At 38.1% G+C, this 26,718-nt stretch overlaps 1 protein-coding gene across 2 annotated transcripts in view; it reads right to left on the bottom strand.

Annotated features, from left to right (window-relative positions):
• SSH2 (slingshot protein phosphatase 2) overlaps positions 1 to 26,718 on the bottom strand; it is a 217,079-nt gene that overhangs the window by 133,584 nt on the left and 56,777 nt on the right. The window lies entirely within an intron of this gene.

Here is a 26,718-nt window from a genome sequence, read left to right as displayed (position 1 = left end):
ATCTATACTTCGATTAAGAAATAAATAATTTTCAGATATTTAGGAACCATTAAGTATGAATTTAAAGATTAATGTATTCTTATTAATATACTTAATATCTGAGCATAAAAGTAGGTCGCTAAGATGTTTAGAAAAACCGTAAGCACCCAAGTCATATTTGCTGAGAAGTAGGCTGGGAGGAAGGAAATACTGTCAGCTTTGAAAAACACCAGGCTAGGTAGGTGTTAAATAATACTTCCCCAAGCTTTATTGTTCAAAATTCTTTACACTTTCCATACCCTCCAATCCAAGTGGACTCATTCATCATTTTTCAAAAGTACCTATTAACTTCCTTTGTCCATGCTGTTTCATCATCCTGGAAGGCCTCTTTCCCCTCTCCTATACCCTTCCCCAATCTTCAAACCTGGTTTCAAAAGCCAGTAGTTTTTGTTCCTTTTATCACCTGACTGATAGGCTGTCTGCCTCCCTCCAAACCTGACAGTTACCATGCATGTTTCCCAGGGCACTACCACTGAGTTCTTGTTTTATGTTCCATTATCAGACTGTAATCTGCCTTATTTTCCCTCTGCATCTTACTCTCTGTTTAGCACAATGCCCCATGTGCAGATGGAACTCAATAAAGAGATGAATGAATGCGTGATAAGGGCAGCTAACTAAAACCATGTGAACACTTGGAGCTAACTGGCTGTGCACTGTCAGCTTGTGAGGACTATGGCAGTTATGTTTTATCCTTAGTTGGTTAAAAGAATGATTTTTGTTGCTCAGGAGTTGGCTTGTGACTAAGATCTGGAAGTAATACTTAAGCCTTTCCCTTTGGTTAAGCAGACAGAATCATTTACTTCCTTTCACTGATATATTCACTTATTCATTATTAACTGACTACCTATTATGTGTTAGATACTAGGCACCAGGGATTAAAATTAAGCAAAACTGCCCTTATCCTTGGACAGTTCACGTTGTATTGGGGGAGAGAGTTCCATAAGTCAAAAATAATACGTCATTTGCCTTACAGCAGAAGATATACAAAATGCTACAGAAACAACAGAGGAGGAAGTGACTAACTGGGGCTTGGAAATGCTTCACAGAAGTTAATTTTCAGGCTGGGTTTGAATTAGTGGATTTATGTCAGATGGAAAATAGGAGGAAGAGTATTTGAGGCAGAAGGGCTGGTGAGAGGAACAGAAAGTTTTAAGAGTCTGCTATGTTTGGGGAATGGTGAGCAGCTGTAGATTCCTGGAGCAAAGGTACAGGTGTTGGGGGTTAAGGTTATCAAGTAATACTGATGCTGAGTCCATAAGGGTAGAAATATTATGATATTAGTCCTACGTCACAAAAAATGGTTGTGGATTATCCATTAACTGGACTTCAAATTACCCATCAGTCACTTCTGCCCCTGGAAATAAACTAGGGGTTTCTGTTAGACTGGAAAAAGTAATCTAGTAGTCTTTCTAAGAGTAGGAACTTGGAAAAGCCCTGCTTCTGGCTTTTGGAAGAAGCAAATGTGAACACAGGCTTGAGGAGAAAGTAAAGGCACCATTTTGCCACTTGGCTACTAATAAGAGAAGGTTTAGATTCTCTCCTAGAAACAAGAGACAAAGAAGATGGGGATGGAACCAGCTGTTTGGGTTATCCACTGCTTCGTAACAAACTACTCTTTATTACATTTCATGATTTCATGGGTAGGAAATTCAAGCAGTATTTAGCTAGGTGATTCTTCTGCTCCACATGGCATTGCTAGGGGTCACTCAGTGCTACTCAGGTGGTATTTCGCTAGAAGATAGGCCAGTATTGAGGGTCCAAGCAGCTTTGCTCACATGTCTGATGTTTATCCTGGAGCGCCAGAAAGTGGGGCTCAACTGGAAATGTCAACTACAGTGTCTATGGCTTGGGCCTTCTCAAAGTCCATTATGGCCGGTCAGGGTTGGTCATTTTGCATGGTGGCTGAGAACTCCAAAGAGCTAGGCTCAGATTTGACACAGCATCACTTCTGCTGTGCTCAGTTGGTGTATTAAAGAAGCCCAGCCCAGATTCAAGGAGAGGGGTGTTAGATCCTCTTGGTGGGAGAAACGGCAAAGAATTTGCAGCCATCTTTAATCAATCCTACCAACCCTGGTGACCAGCTAATAAATATGTGGACAAAATGAACAGAACAAGAAAAAAGCAGTTAAAGAAAGTTTATGAAGTAGAACTTCTAAAGACGAGGGCCATAAAGATATCCAGGAGAATAAAGAAGTTGATTATTATGTCAGTACAAGATGGACTGAAGGCCATAGGGATAATTTTCCAGGATGGTGTCTATGAGGAAGTATCTTCCCATTTGGGAGGGTGAAGATCAAAAAGGACCTGCAAGTGTGGCAGTACAGACACACACTACTGTCCAGGACCAGAGTCAATACCATCTGAGAAGCCGGTTTGTAAAAGGTTCAGACCCCATCAAATCAGGGATCCCAATATTTTATCTGACTTTGTTTTAAAGTCTAGAGACATGTAGTATTTGCTAGGATTAGGAACCAAAACAAAGATTCAATCTAGCCATATTTTAGAGAGATATAAGATGCATTAAAGTGAAAATAAGGAAGCCAGAAAACAGTGCAACACTTACGACTGAAATCAAAGCCACAGCATGCTCTCATTTTGACAGTTTAAGGAGCCCTAAATAAACTTTCTTGCCCAAGATTTCAAGCAATAGAAAACCTCTGTGAGATACTTACTCTTTCTCAAGTATTTCCTTTAAGCTCCTTTCATATACAAATATGTATGAGTCACAGTTGGAATGATTGATGAGATACTTCCTCAGTGACAACAAAGCCGGCTTGATCAGAATTTGACTGAAAGAACTTTGCTATTGAAGAACACCGAGTCCTTGGTCAACAGCTAGTTTAAGAGGTATCGGAGCAGTCACGGCCCACCAGAAAACCTGAGCTCTGGGTGTGGAGCTGTCACTGGATGGCTTTAGTCTACAATCCTTATTCCACTTAAAATTTTTTTATTTAATATATGCAACTTAACCCACCCACTTGCCATAATTTCAGAGGTGCTATACTGTCTTCTCTATCACAGAGATACAACTCCTTTGGTTTTAAAAAGCAACAAGTCTTATCATGTTCTGAACCTGTCACACCTGACAGGCATGCACCATGGAAACTTCACAGGTCATGGTTCCTAACTCTGGCCCCACTAGGAACTTTTTTAATTACAAAAATCTCCAGGCCTCATGCCTACAGAATTTTACTCTTCAGCTCTGAAGTGAAGCCAGTGGTGTGCTGGAGCCAACTATTAGATTTTTACGAACCTTGGGAGATTCACATTGGTAGCTTGAAATTGGCCTTGGTAGGAGTATTTACCAGGTAAATCAGCAAATGCTACAAAGCACCCCCAAAGAACAGGTATTTAAACATTTACCAACACACCATGAGGTGTGAGGCCCAAGGATCTGTACATTTAAAAAGCTTTTGATAACCGAAAAGCAGTTAAGATTGAAGACATTTGTCTTAATGATTTGGAAAAACATCAAAAAGCCCAGGGTACACATAGCTACTACTCCCTCAAGGTAGCTGTGCTAGGTACCAGGGGGATCAGTGATGATAGGAACTCAGCTCTCCAGAAAGATCTATTGTCTCCCTTCCTAGACCGTAAGCTCTGTAAGGGCAGGACTATGCTTGCAAAGCCACAGTCATACAGAAGATGCCCAGCAGACATTAGATGACTTAATAAGCATTGCATAGGTATTGTAACCAGTAAGTAGCAAAATTAGAACTACACCTTAGGCTAACTCAATACACTATGTGCCTCGTCTCCATTAAAGTACTGGTCATAGCCTTGGTTTGTCAATCTGAGACGAGTGCTTAAACATGGGGTGGAGAGCAAGCAGCATTCATCATAAGATAATGAGACTCTGCCTCTGTGCCACTCCATAATTTAAAGTCTTTCCATGACTATTATTTCATTTGAACCAACCTAGGATAAATGCAGCATAGGTATGATTGAGACTTCTTTTTCAGATGAAGAAACTGCCTCATAGAAGTGAGATAATTTGCTGAAAATAACTTAAGAGTAAACAGCAGAGGCAGGATTCTGTCTGGTAAGGTAGAATATACTTTCTACGAGAACAAACTGCTCCTCTTGCATTAAAGGAATACTCCAGGTACACTGCTGGAGCCTAAGACCTTGTCTTTATCTCCCTGTCAAGACTCTGTTTCCTTCTACTAAAGTGAAATTCCACATTCCATTCTCTGAAGACCCTACACTTAGTCCGCTTCCTTCATGGTAGCCTGAACCCTCAATATAGACATTTGGCCGGTCTTATGTTCAGCCAGGACATAATGATACAATGGTACTAATTATTTACACATTGAAACACCGAATGGTAAATGGTGGCTTCCCAGAGCCCCTCTGAATGTTTCATGATCCAGTCACAGTCAGGTTAATGTTTGGCACAGCAGAGGACCTCCAGGTCTTGCTCCTGCTTATTGTATCTGAGAAGCTGGCTGACAGCTGTGCCATACTAGTCGCTAAATATTTTGAATATCACATCTACCTATAGCAACATCTTTTCTGTTCTCTTAACTTTGGTTTAAAACTCTTGACTCTGATCTTAGCTTCAACTTGGAGACAGTCCCTGTGTAATCTGTTCTCTTGTTTGCGTGTTCTGCTAGCTATACTTAGCCTGGCTATTGGTTTTATTATCGGTCCTCTGCATCACATGATTATCACTCTTCCACAAGGAATTTAAACTGTAAAAGGCACTAGTAACATCTAGGGAAGGCTAAGTAACACCTGCTTATTAAGAGCATTTTAATATCAAACCTTTGGATTGTTCATGGATGTAAAGAATGAGGATATTTATCAACCAAAGTTATTAGTTGAAACATTATTCAGAAATAAGGTCAAAGAACACATGCAGAAGGGTAATGAAGCAACTTCGATTATTTACCAAATATTACTAAACTAACAGCATGACTGTTTTCAGATTTCCAGTCATTTTCAAACTAAGGAGTCAATGGTTCTGACCAAAAAGAAAATAGAATATTTAAGACATGGGATGTACTGCTGTCAGTTCTGACTAGGGGGAGATGTGTTGCTATTTTGTTAATATTTATATTTGAAGCTAGACAATTAGCTTTTCAGCCATCAACAGGGGAAAGGAGTCAGAACACTGGATATCTTTGAATGGCAAATAAATAATCAACATATTCATTAAGAGCTCCTAGAGTCCACCAGGGACACAGAGAAATACAAGACAGAACCATGCTCAAAGAATTTATCTGCCCAAAGAGATATGACTGTTATATTTGGATATAAATGATCCAACAAATACAGTATACATGTATGGCACAGGAAGTACACTTCGCCGGAGTTCAGAAGTGAGCTATCACTGTGGGTACAGTGTTCACGGAACAAGAAAGCTTTGAGTCCAATTTGAAGGAAGAGGAAGATCTGAAGAGACACGGAGACTGACAGAGCATTTGAGACAGCAGCAAAAGGAAGGAACAGCAGGAATACGTCTGACACACTGAGGTGGCGGTGAACTGACCAGTTGAGTTGAAACCCAGGGCTTGCCTGAGGTAATCTACAAATGTAAGTTGCAGAGGACAGGGGTCTAGATCTGATCCTAGACGGAAGCCAGGGAGGGTATTTATCAGCATTTTATAAAACAGAATAAAATTATAAATATGTGGCTTTGTTGGTAATAAAAAATTCTTTAAGGAAATAGAAGCTAAAATTTGGCAAGCCAATTGAGAAAAATTAGGTATTTTTTTCCTAGTCAGAAGACACTGGTTAATTTAACCACAGATCTCCACTAGAGGGCAGACAAGTCAAAGCTTACACTGCAGTGGAACTGGAGAAACTGCATCTGCAGAAAATACTAAGAGTAAATATCAAACATTGCTTAAAGACCACTATTCAGTGCCTTCAACCTTGGACAGAGCCTTTAGTTAGCAGATAAATCTTTCACAGAATAGCTTTCTGTGGTATCAAATGTGCTTTAATTGCAAAATGGACCAGTGGAAAAGTCATACTTTGGGAATCTGGCCTACCTGACAGGCACACGGGCTTATACATGACAAACATACCTGGAATGCCAACAGCAGCACTCATCACTGGCTAATTTATCTCAGTCTTCCCCACCCGTCCCAGCACATCCTAAGCACCATTCAAGTCATTGCCTAACAATGTGTCTACTATCTGGACCACGATTTCAATCTAGGTTTTCCTTTTGGTCAACTGCGGAGGTGCTTGGTCTTAAGGATTCATATCCCTTTAAAGTCAGAGCAAGGTGAGGCCACCAGACAGAGGTTCTTATATGTTCATTTGTCTCAGCAGGCTAAGGAGCTGTCAGGGAGGGGTGTTGGTGTGAGTCCTCAGGTCTCACTAACTAGGACACAGCATGAATATTAACATCTCAATAAAAGGGCTGAGAATTCCATCACATTGTTAGATGCTAAGATAGATCTGCAAAGTACTATAAACACTTCTGTTTTGCTCTCTTACACAATGTCTTTCCTTAAAGGTGCAAGGGCAATTCTGTTTAATAGGTTGACCTTCTGCCATTAACTGGAAGTAGTTTTCTTCCACTGCTGACCAATGGCAGTATCACAAGCATTTTCTTTCCCCTGGAAAATGACAGAACACTTAGTTCCAGACAGTAGGTATTTCAACTGCAGGTGAATTTTGCTATACTAAAATTTCTGCAGTATTTCCAACAAGCCAGGCCATCTTGTCTCTTAGACTTTGCTATACTCTTTCGTCTGTCTGGGATACACTTCATTCCCCCTTTGCTTGCCGACTTCTTCTCATCCTTCAAATTATAGCTTAGATGTTCCTTTCTCCAGAGGCCTTCCTTGACGCATCTTAAAGCTGAGGCATATTCTCAAAGCATCAGTTTTACTTGATGCAAAGTAATATTTTATAACAGATACAGATATATAAACATTTGCATGAAATTTAAACCAAACCAGAAGAATTCAAATACATTTCAGCCTTGTAATAAGCTCCTTTAAATTTTATATACCCAGACTGCCAGGGGTTCCCTATTCACGCTCCTCTGCTATTAAAGAAACTTCTGGTGGAAAGGTTCGAGGACCACTGCAGAGGACCACTGTATGTAACTTTAATGTTAGGCTTGGGCTTAATATTAAAAAATTAAGATAGAATTTAAATTCTGGGGGATATGGTAGGTTAATAAATATGAAGGGAAGATCAGATGCTTTTGACTCCTTGATCTAATCCATAGATCTACATACAGGTATGCCACCTAACTTTATTTGGCTTCCATAAACAAAAGACTGAAAAACAAAAGGTCAGAAAAAGTTGATCCAAAAGTTTGGGTTAAACAAACAAACCCAAAGCCTCCAAGCTTACTTGAAGTGAAACATAGGTACTGAAATGAAGGAAAAAAATATGAAGTTATAAATTGTCTTCCACAGTTAAAACACTCCTTGCTTTACTTTATTAATGGAAATAAATGACAGAGAAAAAAATTAACTGGCAACTTAATGCAGGAAGATTTTAATTACACTCACAGTTCTCATTAACCTTGACAACACACCAACTCTAACATAACAGGATAGCACCTCCCCCACTAATGTAAGTCTAACTAAAACTGCATGAATACAAAATACTGCTTAAGAGAAAGATAAAATCTTTGAGAGGGAAGTACTCAGTCATCCGAATTCCTCTCCAACTTGTTGAAAAGCAGCATCATATATTTTCAATGTATAGATTATCTATAGATTAACATCAGAAGCTTCTCAGTTACTCCTTCTTTTAAGTATTTATTGTTTTTTATTAACTATTTTCCATGTACCTCCCTCATTTTCTCCTCCACCCTCCCTTTTACTTCCCTAAGGTTCCTTCCTATCTACCTTTCGCTTCCATTTTGCACAAACCTCAAGAAGTTCTCTTGTTGGTCTTCTTTGACTTTTATATTTGAGATAACTTTAGAAAATATTTATACTCTAAATTTTGGTAAAATATTGAAGCATTTTCCCTGCTACTGCCTCCCCATTTAGCAGTCTAAGACAGAATAAACTGGGGGAGGATACAGGTCAAGCCCTAGAGCACATGTGTAGCATGTACGAGGTCCTGGGTTCAATCCCCAGTACTTCTAAAAATAAGTAAACAAATAAACCTAATTACCTACCCCCCTAAAAAAAATAAGACAGAAGAAACTTTTATAACCAATTCTCAATTCAGTCTTTTTCTTCTGCCGTTCTCAGGGAGTTCAGAATACACCTCATCAGTGATGCTGAAGGTCATTAGAACCTGTCAAACAAGGCAACTACAGGAAGCCTATAATGCTATAGTCATATTATTTTCCTAATTATCCTATGTAATCTATTAGTAATATATTCTTTGATCTAGATCCCACACTCCAAAACTGAACAGAACTAGGGAAGAAAAAGGAGAGGAAAAGGTAAACAATCAAAGGCAAGATGAGCATACAGTACCTGCTGGGAAGCCTGCTCCCCTATTTACAGATTCTAAGGTAAATAAGCTTTACTTTGAAAACATCTATCCTCATTATCATTAGTTAAATGTTTCTTCTTGAGAAACCAGTACAGTCCCATTAAGGAGTTAATTGTATGCATAAATTCAAAGAACCAATAAAAGGGACCAGTAACTCCATAAAAATGCAATTCCTGGAAGCAAAGGTAAGACATGAAAAGGCGTTCCTCAGACAATACCCTGATCACTAAACTCCTCTGAGCAACTACCAGGAAATATTTATTACTTGCCTAATTTCCTAAAACCAAACTTTCTTGATAAACAATGCCTTGAACACCCCATGAAAAGAACAACTAAGGCTACTAAGTAAGTATTGGTAAAATGAAACATTACACTCTGCTACTTCATGTAACTTAAATAGAATCAACTGAAACTATGTGGAATAAAATAGTAGCTACAAAACATGCTGTAGATTATTTTTAAAAACCTCTCCAACTATTAAAGTGAATTGAGATGGCACACAAAATGCTTTCATGCTATGTTTTCTACAAGACCTAAGAGACCAACAAAAAGAAAAACTAAGCTTTGAAGAAAATCAATAGTGGCTTATAATTCTATCTGTGTGTATGTTATGAACATATGTGCATAGTCACTGTCAGTCTCAAGAGATTCCAGAGATTGTACCACGGAACTGACTTTTTATAAAGTGATAATTTCCAATTCTCATACCTTTGGGAAGTCACAGAATTGAACACGCAGTATACACAATCCCAGGGGAAGTAAGCAATCATTAATAGACAATTACCTGGGACAATTATGAAAGCTACGTAATATATTCAGGTCTGTCCTCAGCCTTTGGAGCGGTTGCATTGCATAGGTACTTAGTAATTAATAAGTGCTGGGTTCATAAATACTTTTTTCTTGGCCTATGTAAGTCAAGAGTTTAAAACAGTTTCACATAAGTAAAATATAAGAAATATTAAAAAAAACACTTCTCTAGTGAAGTAAAGCAAGTCTACTTTTAGAAAACAGTCTATTTTACATGAATGAGTCCCTTAACATTTTCATACCTGGTGGTTGGGCAAACTAAAAAGACATAGTTTTTGCCCTCACATTGATTAAAATAAAGATCAATGACAATAATAGTTTTGTGAATAATGTAAAGAGGCAAAATAAATGTAAACCAAAGGGTATACAAGTTTTAAGTACTCAACTTTTGTTCCATATTTCATTTTAAAAATCTTGTGTGAGAAAAGCAAAATCTATTCCAAATGACTCTTAATACTCATATTCTTCAGAATGAATCTACACAGAAAGACGGGACATGATCCTTCAAACTTATATTCCCATTTATTTGAGAACTAGCTCTTAAGTCCCTCCAGTCTCCAGGCACTGTGCTAGGTGTCGGGGGTAAAACAGATCCAGTCCCTGCTTCAGCCTGATAAAGGAAGCAATCAAACAATCACATAAGCAAAAGTAAAACTACAACTACCAATAGCTGGAAAATAAAATAGTACCACTGGTGTCTATCACACATACGCACTAACAGCAAGCCTCAGGTCCCAGCTACTGTGCTGTCTGCAGTGAAAATCCTAACTCCCTCTAGAAGTTACTCCTCAAGGCTTCCTTTAATTCCTCATCATTGATTTACTGAATAAAACAAATTTAAATAAAACATTTCCACTGAATTTCTGATACGAGTGTTGTCCTGGAGACTACATCAACCAGAGCCCGTTAATGTAGACTTTAGATTTTAAATTATAAAGAAGCCTATTGGAAAGCCAGCAAGAAATTTTTAAAAGATTTCAATCTTATGAAATTCAGATTAGATTAAACTCAGCCCCTTGCTGCCTGTCTCTTCCCGGGGGTCCTTGGAGTGTGCAGCAATTTTTCCTTTTGCTACTTAGGGGAACGATCAAGCATGAGAACTCCAGACACTTCCATTTTTGTCTTCTCCTTTACCATCCACAAGTGTCTGAAAGAGTCCATTCAGAATTCTAAACCATTTCAAATTATTCTTAGCACCACGTCCCAGGGAAATGTCTCAGTCAAGAACACATTTTGCTTTGACTCTCTTTAATAAAGCCGTTGGTTCCTGCTTCTTAGGAAGAAAGATCATGCAAAATCCTAAAGTCTCTGATCTCCCTCAACTGGTTATCAGCTCTCCTTTCCTAAAAGTCCTGTTCTTTCTTCTCATATTTATCTTCTTCCTTAAGTTATAATTACATGTAATCACATCTTATCCTAATTCATTAAGAGTAAAGCACTTAATAGATACTCTATAAATATTTATTGAATGAGTGAGTCATTGGAGCAAACAAATTATGAAAAAAATATTCCTAGGTAAGGAAAGGAAAAATAAGTAAACTGGACTTCAAAATAATGAAAAACTATGGAGGGGGAAGATTCTGATCCACTGTACAGCAAAAAGGACTTAAAAAAACCAAAGCAAAACTAACCAGCCAACCAAAAGAATATCTAAATGTGTTACATCTAATAAACCTTGGAATTCATGCTGATAAGAGCCTGGAAACAAGAGCTAAATAATAACATGGGTCAAATTTGTAGCTAAGTAAGGGCAAAGGCCAACTTAACATAATCAGAGAACCATAATCACCGAAGTCCTCTCATTCAATGCATCTTGCCCTCTAACTTCAAAAATGTTGCTACCTCCTTGTGCACTACCCTGCCGCTTCAGTATCTCCAGTGATATGCGACCTCCAGCTCAGTCACCTGAAATTGGCAATTAGTTAACATCAAGTGTTGTACTTCCTCAACTTCATTAAATCAAGCAAATTTTAAGTGGTATATATTTCTAGATATGAAAAACTTTAGTTAAAATGGTATCATACAGTCATTGAAGAAAGACCTCATATGAGCCAGGTACTCTTTTACTTACCTCTCTTCTGATCCTAACTTCCTCCAGTCCTCATTCCCATAAAAGAACATTTAATGTACAGTATATAGCTCTTGGCTTTGGAAAAATGAACCTGGCTCTAATTCTGCCTGAAGATCACAGTGGGACCTAGGTCAGAAATATTTATTGCTAATAAAAAGGGCTAATCTTGACTACCTAATCCCATCTGCAAAGTTATTGCAACCATATTATGCTGTTGTGTTGATATTAATGGTGAGCTGAGATTTCTGCTTATAAAATCAAAGAGTTTGGGAGATCAGTGAGACTGATATTTTTCCCTCAAAGGACAATTTCTATCAGGTTTCCTTTGAAACTTTTTAAAAGTGCCATGGTATCATTGTGGGAAAATTAAATAGTTTAGTTCTACTCCACTGAAAACTAAAATGAAAAATATTTTCTATACAGATGAAATGCAGATTATAATTAATAAAATTTCTGCATTATAGAAAATAAGCTGACTAGTTGGGAAGGTGAAGTTGCTCTAATCAAACAGACGTGCCTTCAAGGAGTTTCATGTGATATATTAAACAACAGTTTCATATTTCAGAAAGGGGCATTAGCAATGTTAATTTGTGACATTTTCATTAAAAAATGAAATAGAGGCGTATTTTGAACATGTATGATTGCAAAATTACAGTAAAGTGTCCAGAATATTCTAAGTAGGTACCTTTCACAACCCACTCGGGATCTGACACCTTGCATTTGGCCAGCGTCTCTCTGTATTAGCCTTCCTCACATTCTTCAGGTTCTGTCACCCCACACTGTGCTGCCCCTTCATGTTGATGCCCTCCTCACCCCACGTGGGTTCCAATATCCCACCCACACTGGGCCTTAGTGCCCACCTGAAGATATCCATCTGACGGCTTTTGTATTTAATTGTTAGAGAAGGAGAAGAAAGGTGTTTTACCTTTCAGTGCTTCAATTATAAGTAGAAACAAAGGCAATCATATTTATCTAACAAGTATTTACTGATCTTCAATTATGTGCAAGACACTATACTAGGTCCAGTAGCCCCCTAAACGCTTCTTTTCTGTCCGAGGAACCCGCAATATCTCTACTTACTACTCAGGGTGTTTTTCAGTCTCAAGTAATAGCTCTGGGGGGAAAAATCCACCACAAAATTACTTAAACAATAAGTAAAAGATCATCTTGATTAATTCAGTAGATGAACTTTATCAGCAATGCAGTTTTCTGCATCTTTCTGCTCTGCCGTCCTGATTGTGTCAGCATTGCTCTTAGGCTAACGTGGTCCCAAGATCACTGCCACATTCAAGGTCCATTACATATAAACCCAACAACGGTTAGCTGAAGAAAACAGCTCTTTCCCTGTATGTCTTAAGTACAAGGGAAACTGTCTCAGTAGCCTCCTCCCCAACTCTGCCCATCCTCCGCTAGCTCTCTCATTTCACTACTCTGAACTGGACACATGCTCATTCTTAAGCCAACCACGGGCAGGGGGATGGCATCCTCTGATTGGCTGTTACATGAAACAACAAATAACCTTTATTTTCAACAACAAATAACCTTTATTTTTCTATTTAAGCCAGTTTCTATTACTCTCAGCCAAAATTCCTGACAAATATTTTATGAACCAAATTTTCCTATGTGCACAGTCAAGGAAAAGTAAGAGAAGAAAAAAATTATTTCCATTTTACAGGCAGAAAAATTAAAGCACTGAAAGGTTAAAATAATAGATCACTAGTATGCTCTGCCCATGAGAATATGTTGCCCTCACACAGGCTGGAGAGTCTGATAGATATTGAAGATTACAATAATTTATACATCCATACATATTTTTAAAGCAAAATGTTCCCTAAAATTCCAGTGAAAAAATTTTATATATCTGCCTTTGAAGTCCAGGACTTGGGGTCAGGGTGGGGAGGAAGAGGATGTTTTTTGTGGCACGAACAAATGGCATTGTCTCAGAAGCATGGCTCAAAGGGGATGTTCATGTCCACAGAGCTCACTGCTGCCTGTATCATACTCTCACTTTACAGACTACAGGCACCCTCCGTGGTGGTTATCTGCCAAAGGCTCTATTAATTTCAAGGCTTCCATACTGATACTACATGCTGCAAATCAGGGTTTTGTTCAATCTGTCCTTAAACCATTTCCTCCTACCTGTCTGGCTTTTCTGTTTTCAGATGGAAAGGCCTGGTTAGGAAGATGCCATCCTTGTCCTGCCACATAAGAGGAACTGTCATGGGTAAGGCTACAATGTTTACACAGTGTCTGAGTTTTAAACACCTGTCATTATAGACTTTGTCCTGCTACATAATATGAAACAAGGCAACTATAATTTGGTCAGAGGTCATAGCCCTAAAAGCAGATTTAGTTCCTGTATAGTAAACCAGGAAACACTGCTGTTTACTTCTAGTCTTGTGGCTTAATACTGAACTACAATAACAATGAATACTAAATATTTTAATAATCTCATCTGTGGGCATTAGTGTTTTTAGATAACATACTAAAAGATTTCACCTGAATTATTTAGAAAATTATAATATAGAAAAATATACTCTGAACAAGTATCAGGCAGATGGGCTGCAATAAGATTCAGCATCAAAGTCTTAGTGGGTTAAAATAAGAAGCTTCTCATTTATGTCCATGTCCATCTTAGGTTGGTGGCGATTCTGCTCCATTACCCTCTCTAATCTGGGACATGATTAGTCACCATGGCAGGGAGAATTAAATATAATGAATCATGCATCAGCTCTTAAGACTTAAAGTCTTCCATCTAGAAGAGGCAAAAGTCACATTATTTCATTTGCCAAAGCAGTCACATGACCATGCTGATCTCCCAAGGAAGTATAACCTACCATTATCTAGAATAAGGAGAATTAGAAATATTGGCAAACACAATAATAGATAAGGATATACTGTATTATACAAGATGCTTTCAGCTACAAGCAATCTGACTTAAGAAAAACAAAAAAGGTAGGTTCATGTAACTGCTAAATCCAAGAGGGATTCAGAAATACACTAATGTTACTAGGTCTCTACTTTTCCCTCTTTCCTTGGACTCTGCTTTCTTCTTATTCTTAGGCAGACTGTCTTCATGTGGTGGTAAGATGACTACCAAATAAACCAAACATATATCATCCTCTTAATCAGAGAGTCCTAAAAAAGAACTTAATCTTTTTTACCCCAGCATCTAGCTCTCAACACGACTCTGATTGGCCCCACTTGGGTCATGTGCTACCTGGGACCAATCGTGGTATCCAGGGAAAAGAAGTACTTTGACCAGCTTGATCCGGGTCTCGGGGCATATGACCTCTGGTAGAAAAGCAGGGGCAAGAGATTGTCAGCCTCCACCAGAATCACATGGAGCAGAGCAGACAAGCTCCCAAAAGGAAAACAAACCATATCAAAAAAGTAGCAGAGAACTCTACCCAGAGAGCTCTGTTATTTTATTTCCTCCATCATTCCCTTCAACTCTGATGACATGTGTGAAATTAGATTCTATAAACATAAACTCATGTGGTTCTGGCTTACATACTATAAATTGTTGCTGATGTTAAGCCAGAGCAGTTGTAAAAACACACTAGGGAACATATATAGGTAAATCCTGATAAAACATTTCTTATAGTTATTTTGCATAAAGCTCCTGAGTACAAATCCAAGCAATTAATAAGGAAATTTCCTCTTTCAGAACCAATGCAATGGGTGATTTGTGAGATACTCAAATGAATGATAACAAGATTACTAGGCTTACAAGTAAGAGAATCAAGAGTGACTTCCCAAGGTTAGAGACAACAAGCAGTCATGCTAGATTTGAACCCAGCACTTCCCTTGGCAGAGGGAGAAGGTGAAATGGTAACAGGCATTAGACTACAAACTTTACAGGGCAGTGCTTGTTGGTTTCGTTCACAGACACATCTTTAGTCACTAGAATAGTGTATGGTACACACTAAGTGGTTGATGAAGAAGAATAAGGATTAAGTTCCTTCTCCTAGTTTAAGTAATAATCAACACATAAAATAAACTTGGTTTTCCCACATTGTCATTCTTCTAAAATTTCGGTAAATACATTGCTACAGGAATAAAATGTTTAGTTCCTAGTAAGTTATAGGTAACACACACTGTGACTTGGTACATTCCTCAATATAGCTTCTTGAAACTGGTCAGGAAAAACATAAAACAATGAAGGAGAAAGAAAAAACAAAAACAGAATGAATGAGTACATTAAAAAACCAACACAGCTACAGCATCTGTATGTAAACATTTTTCTAGCTCACACCACTTTATGTTTTAGTAGTAATTCTACATAATGCATTACTTAGTCATTTTAAAGAAGGTAGTTACATATTGTAGAACCCCTGTTCATATTCCTGCAACAGCTGGGTAAAGTCCTATTTTTGGCCAATTCCTTCCTCAACAACACCCTCTGCACTGCCAGAGCAATTCAGCTGATGCCTGTGGGTCTTCCCTTGGAGCACTGAGTGATAGGAAAGACAGCTATGCAGGTGGTGACATCGTGTTAGAGAAGAGAAAGAACAAGACACAAAGCTCACTTTTATTTCAAAAATGGAATTATTCACCATCAGTGAACCATCTCACCACAGGAAGTCTCTGACAAATTCAGTAAGTAAATTTGATTGCAGGGAACTTTCATTGACTGAATAAGAAACTTTTAATTTTTCCCTTTGTAGCACTTGGCAGCTAAACTTCCTTTAAAATCCTGCCCTCTTAAATTCTTAAGATATAAGACAAATTTACACACACAAGACTTTCCAAGCAGAATCTGATCCACTGCAAACTTTTAGAATAGATTCCCACCTACCCAAACTCCCCAGGACTCTTAGGTAAAAATGCCATGATTTAGTCCCTCTCCCTAGTTCCACAAAATACCTCAAAGGCAGAAATGTATAATTTTGGAGAACAGGCTAAAGATAACAAAAGTCAGTCAGTGAGAATTTCTGTAAGGTAATGTGGCAAACTTTAAAGTAGAAGAGAAAACACATTTTCTGTGTACTAATTTCTTAGAAAATATTAAACCGGAGGATTCTAGTCTCCAGGCCTAGAATTACACCTCACTGAATGAAGAAATCAGTGGCATTTAAACCTTTTGTGGAGCTGGAACCATTTATTTTGGAAAAGCAGTTTTAGGGGAGACATTATTAACATTTCAAATACTGTCAACAATTAACCTTGATCAACCTGAAGCTTTGCTCAGCAACGTAATTACACACATCAGTTACCTAGCATTGTGGGAAACAAAGAGATACAGCTGTTTCCAAGCAACGACTACATTCTGTTGAGTTTCCTGCAAGTGTTGGCACCTTCTCAAAAGCCAGCTTCAAAGCAAAACCATAGCTGGGGTTAAAACAAGCTCCCATTCCTCAGCTTCCACTTTCATTTCCAAATTACTTTTGTAAAATTAAACCATATCCGTGATGTTTCTCTACCAGTTGACTAGGCTAGATTCCTTCAGTCCAGTGGTGGTGGCTAGACAAGCCCACGTGTGACCTTTGGATGGAAAGCTACTCCATGGGCCACCAAGAATGTGTGGTTCTCAGAGAAGCACCTGAATCCTTCATAAGATTGTTAGACTGTAATACTGGCTAACGTTTATTATAGGCTTACAATGTGCCAGGCCTTAATCTAAATGTTTTGCAGACATTATCTCATTCAATCTCCACAATAACCCCATGGAGGAGATACACTATTTATTATCTCCATTCTTTGAAGAAATTGAGACTTAGAGAAGGAAAGTAATCTATCCAGGGTTACACATTCTTCACTACCACACCATACTGCCTTTCTGTCAACTTCCACTCTAATTAAGAGCTCCATCTCCCAATGAATGAGTTAACTAAATTGAATCACACACATACAAAAAAGATGCCTCAACCATCTACGGCTAAAATAAATAAATATATCAGAAGTCCATTCTTCATAGTAAAGCCAGGTAGATCTTTTATATTTTCATTTTTTATTAATTTTAATTTTTTTATTGAAGTATAGTTGATTTACAATGTTTCAGTGTACAGAAAGTGATTCAATTATATATACAGATATATATATATATAATTTTTCAGATTCTTTTCCATTATAGGTTATTACAAGATACTGAATATAGATCCCTGTGCTATAAAGTAGGTCCTTGTTGTTTATCTATTTTGTATATGGTAGTGTATATCTGTTAATCCCAAACTCCTAATTTATCCCTCCCCTCACCTCTTTGGTAGCCATAAGTTTGTTTTCTAAGTCTGTGAGTCTATTTCTTATTTGTAAATAAGTTCATCTGTATCATTTTTTTAGATTCCACCAGTGATATCATATAATATTTGTTTTTCTCTGTTGACTTACTTCACTCAGTACGATCATCTCTAGATCCATCCATGTTGCTGCAAATGGCATTATTTCACTCCTTTTTATGGATGAGTAATATTCCATTGTATGTAAATATACCACATTTTCTTTATCCATTCATCTGTCAATGGACATTCAGGTTGCTTCCATGTCTTGGCTATTGTAAACAGTGCTATGAACACTGGGGGGGCATGTATCATTTTTAAATTACAGTTTTCATTTTTTCTGGATATATGTCCAGGAGTGGACTGCTGGATCATATGGTAACTCTAGTTTTAGTTTTTTAAGGAACCTCTATACTGTTCTCCATAGTGGCTGCACTAATTTACATTCCCACCATTGGTGTAGGAGGTTTCTCTTTTCTCCACACCCTCTCCAGCATTTATTTGTAGACTTTTTGATGATGGCTATTCTGACTGGTGTGAGGTGAAACCTCATTGTGGTTTTGATTTGCAAAGATCTTGTAAAAAATGGTAACCTATTCATGCCCCAGCAGAAAATTCTTCAATGGCTTTTTATTGTCTGTGGAATAAAGACTAAGATCCTTAACTTAGTTTACAAGACTCTGCACAAGACTCTTAAATCTAAACAGTTAGGCTCATAATCCACAGTCTAAAAATTTGCATCACATTTCTACAGAATCTGACCAGCCTAGGAATTGCTGTTATTTCCTGGGAGGAAAAAGATTTAAGTGGACAAATTCTTCTGGAGCAAAGGGCAATGCAGAAGGCTCTGTTGGAAAATCCTAGGAAAGTAACTTGTTAAATCAAGCATTGCAGTTGAGTCAGAAGAAGACTCCAGCATTTAAATTCAAGGCTGTATTTCACTGTTCCCCTCTGTCCTTTCCCTTCCCCAAAGCAGAGTTTCCCTTCCTCCCACATTCTTTCTAAGCACTGTGAGGTTCTAGCACAAACCATCTAACACTTCTTAGTCAGCGTCTTCCAGAGCAGCCTTCTGCTTGGCTCCTAGATCAGGCCCTTCAAGTTCTTTAAGTTCAAGTACGGCCAGGAAATAAGATGTTGATCCAAAGTGGAACATCCAGACTATGCATGCCAGAAGGGTACTTCCCCAAGCCAATGTACCTAGTGCATTTACAGCGAGACTTTCAGCTTCTTTGGAGCTGTATCTATCATTTGCTGAAATTCACATACTACTCGCAACACTTTTTGCTCCCTCTTCTCTTTGCTGCCTCCTAGGGCTCTTTGTAACGAAGCAATTTAGGAAGCAGGTTTCTTTTGAAAGAATTATCTTACTGTTATAATTTCTTACTTACGAATTTTATGATGCCCCTTCTGGAATTTGGTACAATGTCATGGTATGAATGCTGGTCAAATCAGAGAGGAGAGTCCCAAACTTGGGGTAGATTTCAAGCACATGCCTGACAGGCAGCATAGCATGGTGAGTACAGCTTTAGGAATCAGACTTGAATTTCACCACTTCTAGATGTCTGACACTAAGTGAATCCCTTAACTATTTTGAACTAAAATATTACCAAGTTAGAGAGACCCTTCCTGATCATCCTTTATCTAAATGGTTATTTTGTCTTGTTATTCTTTATTAATTTTTCCCCATTTGTGCTTCTTTTTTTTTTTTAGCACAATCACATTCTGTAACTGAATTCTTATTTTTTTTTTTATTATGTGTCTTCCCCAATGGGCTGTAAATTCCATAAGGGCAGGGTTTGATTTGCTCATCACCGGAGACTCATTTCTTAACTTGACTGCCACAGAGTGGACTCAAGTAATTGTAGAACAAATGAGCTCAGTTTTCTTATCTCTAAAACAGGGATAAATAAAACACTACTCAGATCAGAGATGTAATATGAGATAATACCTGTAAAAACACATTTACTGTAAGCCAGGCACATGGTTAGTGCTCAACAAATATTTGCCATTATTTCAGTTATAGTTCTCAGAAAGTCATGGCCTTTGTAACTCAACATTCCTAATAGTAAAGTGAAAGGAAGAATTACTACCCCTTCCCTACAGCCAAAGCACACTGTGAGATTACAAAAACATAAACAAAAGGCATTAGGAGGAACTGAAAAGACAATATCCAATGAGATTAAGAATCTGTTCAGTTTATAACTCTCCCATGACATCTGTCTCAATCAGGGACATCCACTGCTCTCTCCAAGGTTAGCAGTTCAGCCTAATAGCTTTGAAATCGCAACTTTACCAGGACTCCACCCCAAGCACTGAAACATGTGGGAGAGAAAACCAGGGTTGAGAAAGACGGCTTTAGCGCAATAGTGGCAGTACTCTAGAAATTCATAGAAAGAATGGAGAATTAATCTGGCTATAAAGTACCTCAGTGATATATCCAATTTCTGGTGAATAAATACTATCTTACCTCCTGAAACATGAAACTTGACTATTATTAAGCTACCTCCTTCTTCTCTACACTTCTAACAACAATGTGTCTTTACAATATTCCAAAATCAGACTTCAAATGTCCCCAAGTCTGTAACCATATAATTCCTCCCCGGGAATTTCTAAGAACCATGATTTTTAACTGGCTGCATGAAGAGCCTCCTATGGGCTCTGTAAAGAATAAAGATGTTGAGCCTCATCCAAGACCCACTGAATGAGAAACTTCCAAAGGTGAGATCTGAGTGTCTGTATTTTTGAAAAGCTCCACAGATTGTTCTGCTCCAAAGAAAACCACTATTCCATTTGTTCCTGACCTACTAGCATGAGAATAACAATATTCTACTTAAGGTTAAGAGCTCAAGCAGAGAGTGTCAGGCAGACTTGGATGTCATGACCAGCATGGTCACATACCTTAGGTAGGCAAGTCTCTTGTTTCCTCAGCTTTAAATGGGAAATACTAATAGAACTTAACCTCAAAAGTCTTGGATTCAAGACTACATTGTATAAAAATCACTTAGCATATCTGACAAATAGAAAGTACCCAATAAATTATCTTGTTAACTTTCCAAAGGATAAATTATTTCCAAGCTATAATCTGAAAGAGAGTCTGTACAATTTTGTTAATGAAAAAACCTACAAGTCCTGCCATCTCCTGTTTACCTTGTTCTCCTAAACGAAAATAAGGGGAAAGTACACCTGAGTAGGCCCTGCCTCAAATTATGGAAGCAGGACAACTCAGCTAGTTGGGCTTGTATTTGATTAATTTTGTAAATTAGGCCAAGTTCTTGGTTTCTGCCTGCAACAGTTTAACTGCTACATTCTGTATACTCTTGTGCCAGATGTCTCAAAAATATGTCTCTGGTAAAAAGAAGGACCAGTACAAATCCAGCACAGGAAAGCAAGATGTACCGGAAGTATTGTTTTCAGATTTCGTTAGCCACGGCACTGAACTACATGCAATTTGCAAATCACTGTGCTAGGCACGGGGGCAAATATAAAGATGTATAAGAGAAAGTTTCTGCCCTTTCAACAGTCATTTTATGAATTTAAATAATATATTTTAGAGTTGCTACAAGTTAGTCATGCCACAGGTCAAATCAAGGATGGTGAAGAAAAGGAAAGATGGTCAGGATGCCTAGCAGGAAACTCCTCCTTCTCTCCAGAGGTGGTCTATGAACTTAATTATGCCCACAGACATCAGTGGCATCATCCTGACTCTGTTGAAGAGATGGTGACACCAGGGAATCCTTTCTCTGCCTCTGCTCTCAGCGCAGATAATGTGCCAGGTCCATATATTACCTCATTTAATTCTACCAACTCTATGAGAAGGTACCATTATTCCCCATTTTACAGATGAGGGAAGTAAGGGTTAGAGAAGTGGAGTCACACACAGCCAGTAAGTGTGACTTACTATGAGTTAGGACTCTGACCCAGGCTGTCAGAACCTTGAGCCTGAGCTCTTTAAATGTTACATGATGCTGAGCCCTGATTCTGGAGGTCAGAGAGGTCATCTAAAGAGCATAGCCTGATGCCCACACCAAAATCATATGGTCAAGAAGTCAGGATAGTGGTTATCTCTGGAGGGTGATGACTGGGAGGGTAAGCAGTCATTGGAAGGAAGCAAGGAGGGGCTGCTGGTGGAAGAAGGAACTGGTGGAGGGGAGTAGCAATATTTCATTTGTTGATCTAGGTTCAGGTTATACAATTTCTTGATGTGTGTTTGTGAAAACTTCAGTTTGTAAAATTTCAAAATGTACACAAAAGTGCAAAATAAGCACACTTTTCTGTATGTAGGCTTTATTTCAGTAAAGTTATAATATTTGGCAGCTACTCACCTGAGTCTGCCTGCTCCCCCCTTGAGAGTGTCCTATCACTTAATAAATCCTCACTTTACTTTCTTGACACAGGAAGAGTAAGTCTTAATAACCTCATGGAAAACTTTATCCTTCATTGACATAGGTTTACTGAGAATTTGATTCACCTAATTTCAGCATCTTGCTCCTCTTTTAACAGAAGCCTAGCCAAGGAATTTCACTGATTAGAAGTTGACTGCATTGTATCTGGGTTATCAAATGTACACAGTCAACTCTTATGATTCTAGTCAATCTCACATTTTTTCTCTCTTCAAGTAAGAAAAATGCTACAAATGTTGTAGATTAGAACTCTGATTTGAAGGTGCAAAAATTAGCATAGCTAGAGTTAAAACAGTGGTTCTAAACTCTTGATTCACATTAGAATAATTCTGGGAGCATTTAAAATGTACTAATACCTAGGTCCCACTCACAGAGATCCTGACTGAACTGAACTGAGGTGAGATCCTGTTATTAAATTATTTTAAAAGGTTACCAGATGACATTAATGTGCAGTCACCATGAGAACCACTGAGTTAAATTACAAAGTTATTTTTTAAAGGCACAGCAATTTTTTTTGGCCTTTTTTGGGGGGCAGGGCTTAGGTTTATTTAGTTATTATTTTATTTATTTTTATTAGACAGAGGTACTAGGAATTGAACCCAGGACCTTGTGCATGCTAAGTACACATTCTACCACTGAGCTATACCCTCCCCCTACAAGGTTAATTTTTAAAATAGCCTTTGTACTCAAGATTACTACAAATCTCATTTCTCTTCAAATAAGTCACTTAAGAGGGTAAGACTTTAAAAAAGGAAAAGTCAAAAATTATTTCTCATTTGTTACTCTAGGATAAAATAGTTGAGTTATGCTTTATTCTTGAACAAAGAAAGATAATTTTAACATCACAGGAGTTTTCTACTGGTGTAATCATTTGGATCAGACCCCCTTCAAAGGGAAAAAAAAGGAATATTGTTTATAGTGAAACTATGTTTTCGTTACTAGCAACACTTCTAACCTGTTTTCTGACCAGGTGCCCTAATCAGCAATATCTTTACTACACAGTAGAAGTGAAGCAGAAGCAATTCAAATAATCCTGAACTCTGGTGGGACAGCTCTTTGCTGTTGGCTAACCGGCCATTTGAAACTCATAATAAAAACCACATCCCCCTAGCAACAAATTTTCCTTTTAAAATTCTTTTTATATTTGTGTATGCTGGCTAGTGAAATGGTGTCTCTGTAAGTGAGTCTTAAAAAAGAAATAAAAAAATACACACAGTACAGAGAGCTAGAAGGAAGAGGGTAAATACAAATCATCAGAAATGACCAGATGCACATGCTGTTGGCTCATATACCATCACCACCTTCCAGCCAACCAGTTTGTTGTCACTACATTTGAAGGTTTATCCACAAGCATCTTGTTTGTGCTCACAATCTCTAGAGATTTACAAATGTAGATTTAATGGCAATAGCAGTTCTCTCCTTCTAAGTCTAGTTTTACTTTCTAAGTCAACAAATCGTTCATTGTTTTGATCATCCCATACATCATATTCTAAGACTTAAAACATACAAGAAAAATAGGATGCTTCAGAAGAATCCTGAAGATTAAAGCCCTTTCTATCTTCAGTCCATAGGTTGGCTACTCAGTTGAACTAGGACATATCTTAATGCTAATAACTTTTAAAAAGTTTTAAATCCTTCATCTTGAACTTAGTATTTGCCACATTAATTATTCTCTCTCTCCCAAAGCCATTCTCCTACCCCACAAAATGACTACATGTGAAAACCTCCACAGAAGTAGCCATCTAGAAGGATGTTGCTATTTTGAGACACTTCCCTGCGCTAGAAGAGAATGCAAACCTATAGTTTAAAAATGTAAACTATTCTAAACTAAATAACTTGTACTTTTTAGATTTTCCTTTCTTTTCATCTGCCTTTTCCACATTTGATTCTGGAGGGTAGCTTTTCCTTTTTTCCTTTCTTTAATAGCAAAAGGCTAACCACCTCTCCCTTTCACTGGGCTATTCAAACATAAAATCTGTTTTGCCAGAGGGAAAATGCATTCTCTACAGTGATACAGTATCCAAGCAAAGGAATGAAATAGACCATAAAAATCTATATCCATCTCTCTTCCTGTTTGGCAGGACAGGGGTGGGGTCAGAAAAGCAGGGAAAGGGGAGAAAGAAATAAGTTGTATTCTTACGAAGTAAAGTAATACGACAAAGTTTCCGGACCTACAGGCTAGGGAAGAAATAGTCCTATAATGGTAAGAATGCAGCTGTTTCTAGCTGAACCCCTACAAGCACCCAGTTGGAATCCCAGCTCAGGCAGAGCTCTTGTGCTTCAAGGCAGGACAGCAGTAGGTCTGGGGACGGGAAATGGAGAGAACCCTCAGGAGTCTCGCTGGCTGCTGCAGCCACTGGTACCTTAACCTGCTCTAGTCACTGCCTACATTCTTTCTTATCTGGAGCCAAAGTGAAACTCCTGCAGTTAGGGCCAGTGTCTTCTTCCTCTGTGACCTCTCCCAGTCCCACGGTCACCCTGCTTTTGGGCAGACAGTCCCTCTTCCCATTGTGGAAGCCTCCAATAACCCTGTGCATAGCAGAGGGAGCAAACAGCCGCTTCTACCCTTTATCTGGGTCCCTAGAGGCTGAGTAGGACTGAGAGGGGCAGAGGTCTTTTACATTCCTCTCCTCTCTTCCGGGAAAGCCCCAGGAGATGTAAGGCCCTTCTTTGCCCCAGCCAAATTTCTTTCCACTCATCCACAGATTTCTTCTCCCCATGTATTGCATATGAATGATTTTCTCCTCTCTTTAGCTTTCCGTGAATATCCGTAAAACTAATTTATTGAAAAGGAGATTATACATTCTCCTAGAATAAACTCTTTTTCTTTTAATTTCAGCTTTATTGGGGGTATGACTGACAAATAAAATTGCAAGATATTTAAAGTGTACATAATTGGGATTTGATACATGTACACATTGTGAATGATTCCGCCCATCTGGTTAATTAACACATCCATCACCTCACATATTTACCTTTTCTTTCTTTCCTTGGTAAGAACATTTAAGTTCCGCTCTTTCAGCAATTTCAACTGTACAATACAGTGTTATCAATATAATAGTCACTATGTTTTACATTTGATCCTCAGACCTTATTTATCCTGTAGCTGGACGTTAGTTCTTAGGGTAGATTTGATATTTTATGCCTAACCCCCACAGCCTTGGGCCTGGTAATTTGTACATGAGAGTCAATAAATGCTTGGTGAATGAATAGATACATGCATAAGTGAAGGAATGAATATAGCTAACCAAAATTCGTATTTCTGTTATCCCAAGATTGATAAAAAGCTATTTATTTTCTACTCTTCATTACAACAGTTAACTTCTATTTCAAATAGTTATCAAGATCCCATACCACTTCCTTTGAAGAAAATTCAAAGTGAGGATTTTAATCAGTTTGCTCTCCAAATAATTCTGTTTTCAAGTTTAAGCCTTAGAACTGGGAGGGAGCTTTCAATCTCCTTTGACGCAGGGGTAGGAATAGGAAGGTGAGAAAAGAGTAATAAGTGTGGGAAATACTCCTTTAGCAAACAGAACAGGAGGAGGATTCAATACCTTGACAGGTAAAGCCAGCCAATTACATGTAACCACTTTTGCCTCCTGAAGAGGAAAAGACAACAAACCTGACTTAAATGAATAAAAATTCTGGCAATAATATCAAGCAATTCAGAGTAATCTGCAAATATATACACCCAACTAATTTTTTCTAAGACAGAAAACTATTAAAACTAGAGTCATCTCTTCTCCCAAAATGTGTTCAGCTTCATAAAAATATTCTTTATGTGGACTGCCATGTACTGGTCTCTTTAAGACAGAATCAGTCAAAACAATAAGCCAGTCCAACTCCAGAGGACTCCACTGCAGAGTGAACAGAATGAATCTTGTAGGATCCTATATATAAGGAGACTGGTACACATTCCATCACTGATGATGCTGCCTGCTGATAATGAGCTCAGTGAGGGCTGTCCCTGCTCATCACTTGACACTGAGAAAGAATATAACCTTTCCACCCTTAGTCTGTTGTCTGCAAAATGTTGATAATAAATGAGTGCTCATGTGAGTTCATCAGTTAATGTTCTCAAGTACAAGGGAAGTGAGCACCACTCCAGCTATTGGTGAGTCACAATGCCATTCCAGACTCTTCGTCATTGCTGAATGAAGTACAACCAGATAAACCAATGTAATAGTTGACTGAGGTCCTAAAATAGCGATCACCTTCAATGCGCCATTAAGGTGAAGTAAAGACAGTTTAACAGCAGGTAGTACTTATGGTGATATACTATAAGAGTCTCCACTGATGAAACTTCAACAGTATTTATAGAATATTTACTGTGCACAATAAACATTTTGAAATAGACAGAACCCAGATTTTATCATCAAGGTTTGTAGAAACTAGTTTTAGCCCTGGCTATCAAAGGCAGTTATTCTACCGGAAGAGATATGTAAAGTCAACCTAAGTCATTCTCTAACTTCAGCCTGATTCTGAGGGTAATTTGCAGTAATTAAGCAACAATGGGGGTCAGACGACATCACTAAAATTTATAACATCTCATGAAATGTAGTTAGATTAACTCTCTAGTCTAGGATTTGTAACATTACTTTGACTTAACGTTATTAAAAGCCAGAACACGTTAGGTCTTTGTACATGGGGAATAAAGGTCTAGCGGCAACACCAATACCAAACAGTTGTCACAGGGTAAAGCCCAGAAAAAAAATGTGAAAAATTCATCTCTTAGTGGAGGAGACTCACTCAA

The sequence above is a fragment of the Vicugna pacos genome, chromosome 16, assembly GCF_048564905.1.
Source record: "Vicugna pacos chromosome 16, VicPac4, whole genome shotgun sequence".
NCBI lineage: Eukaryota > Metazoa > Chordata > Mammalia > Artiodactyla > Camelidae > Vicugna > Vicugna pacos.
The sequence above is the reverse complement of the archived record's forward strand: the minus strand, read 5'-3'. Positions and strand labels throughout refer to the sequence as shown.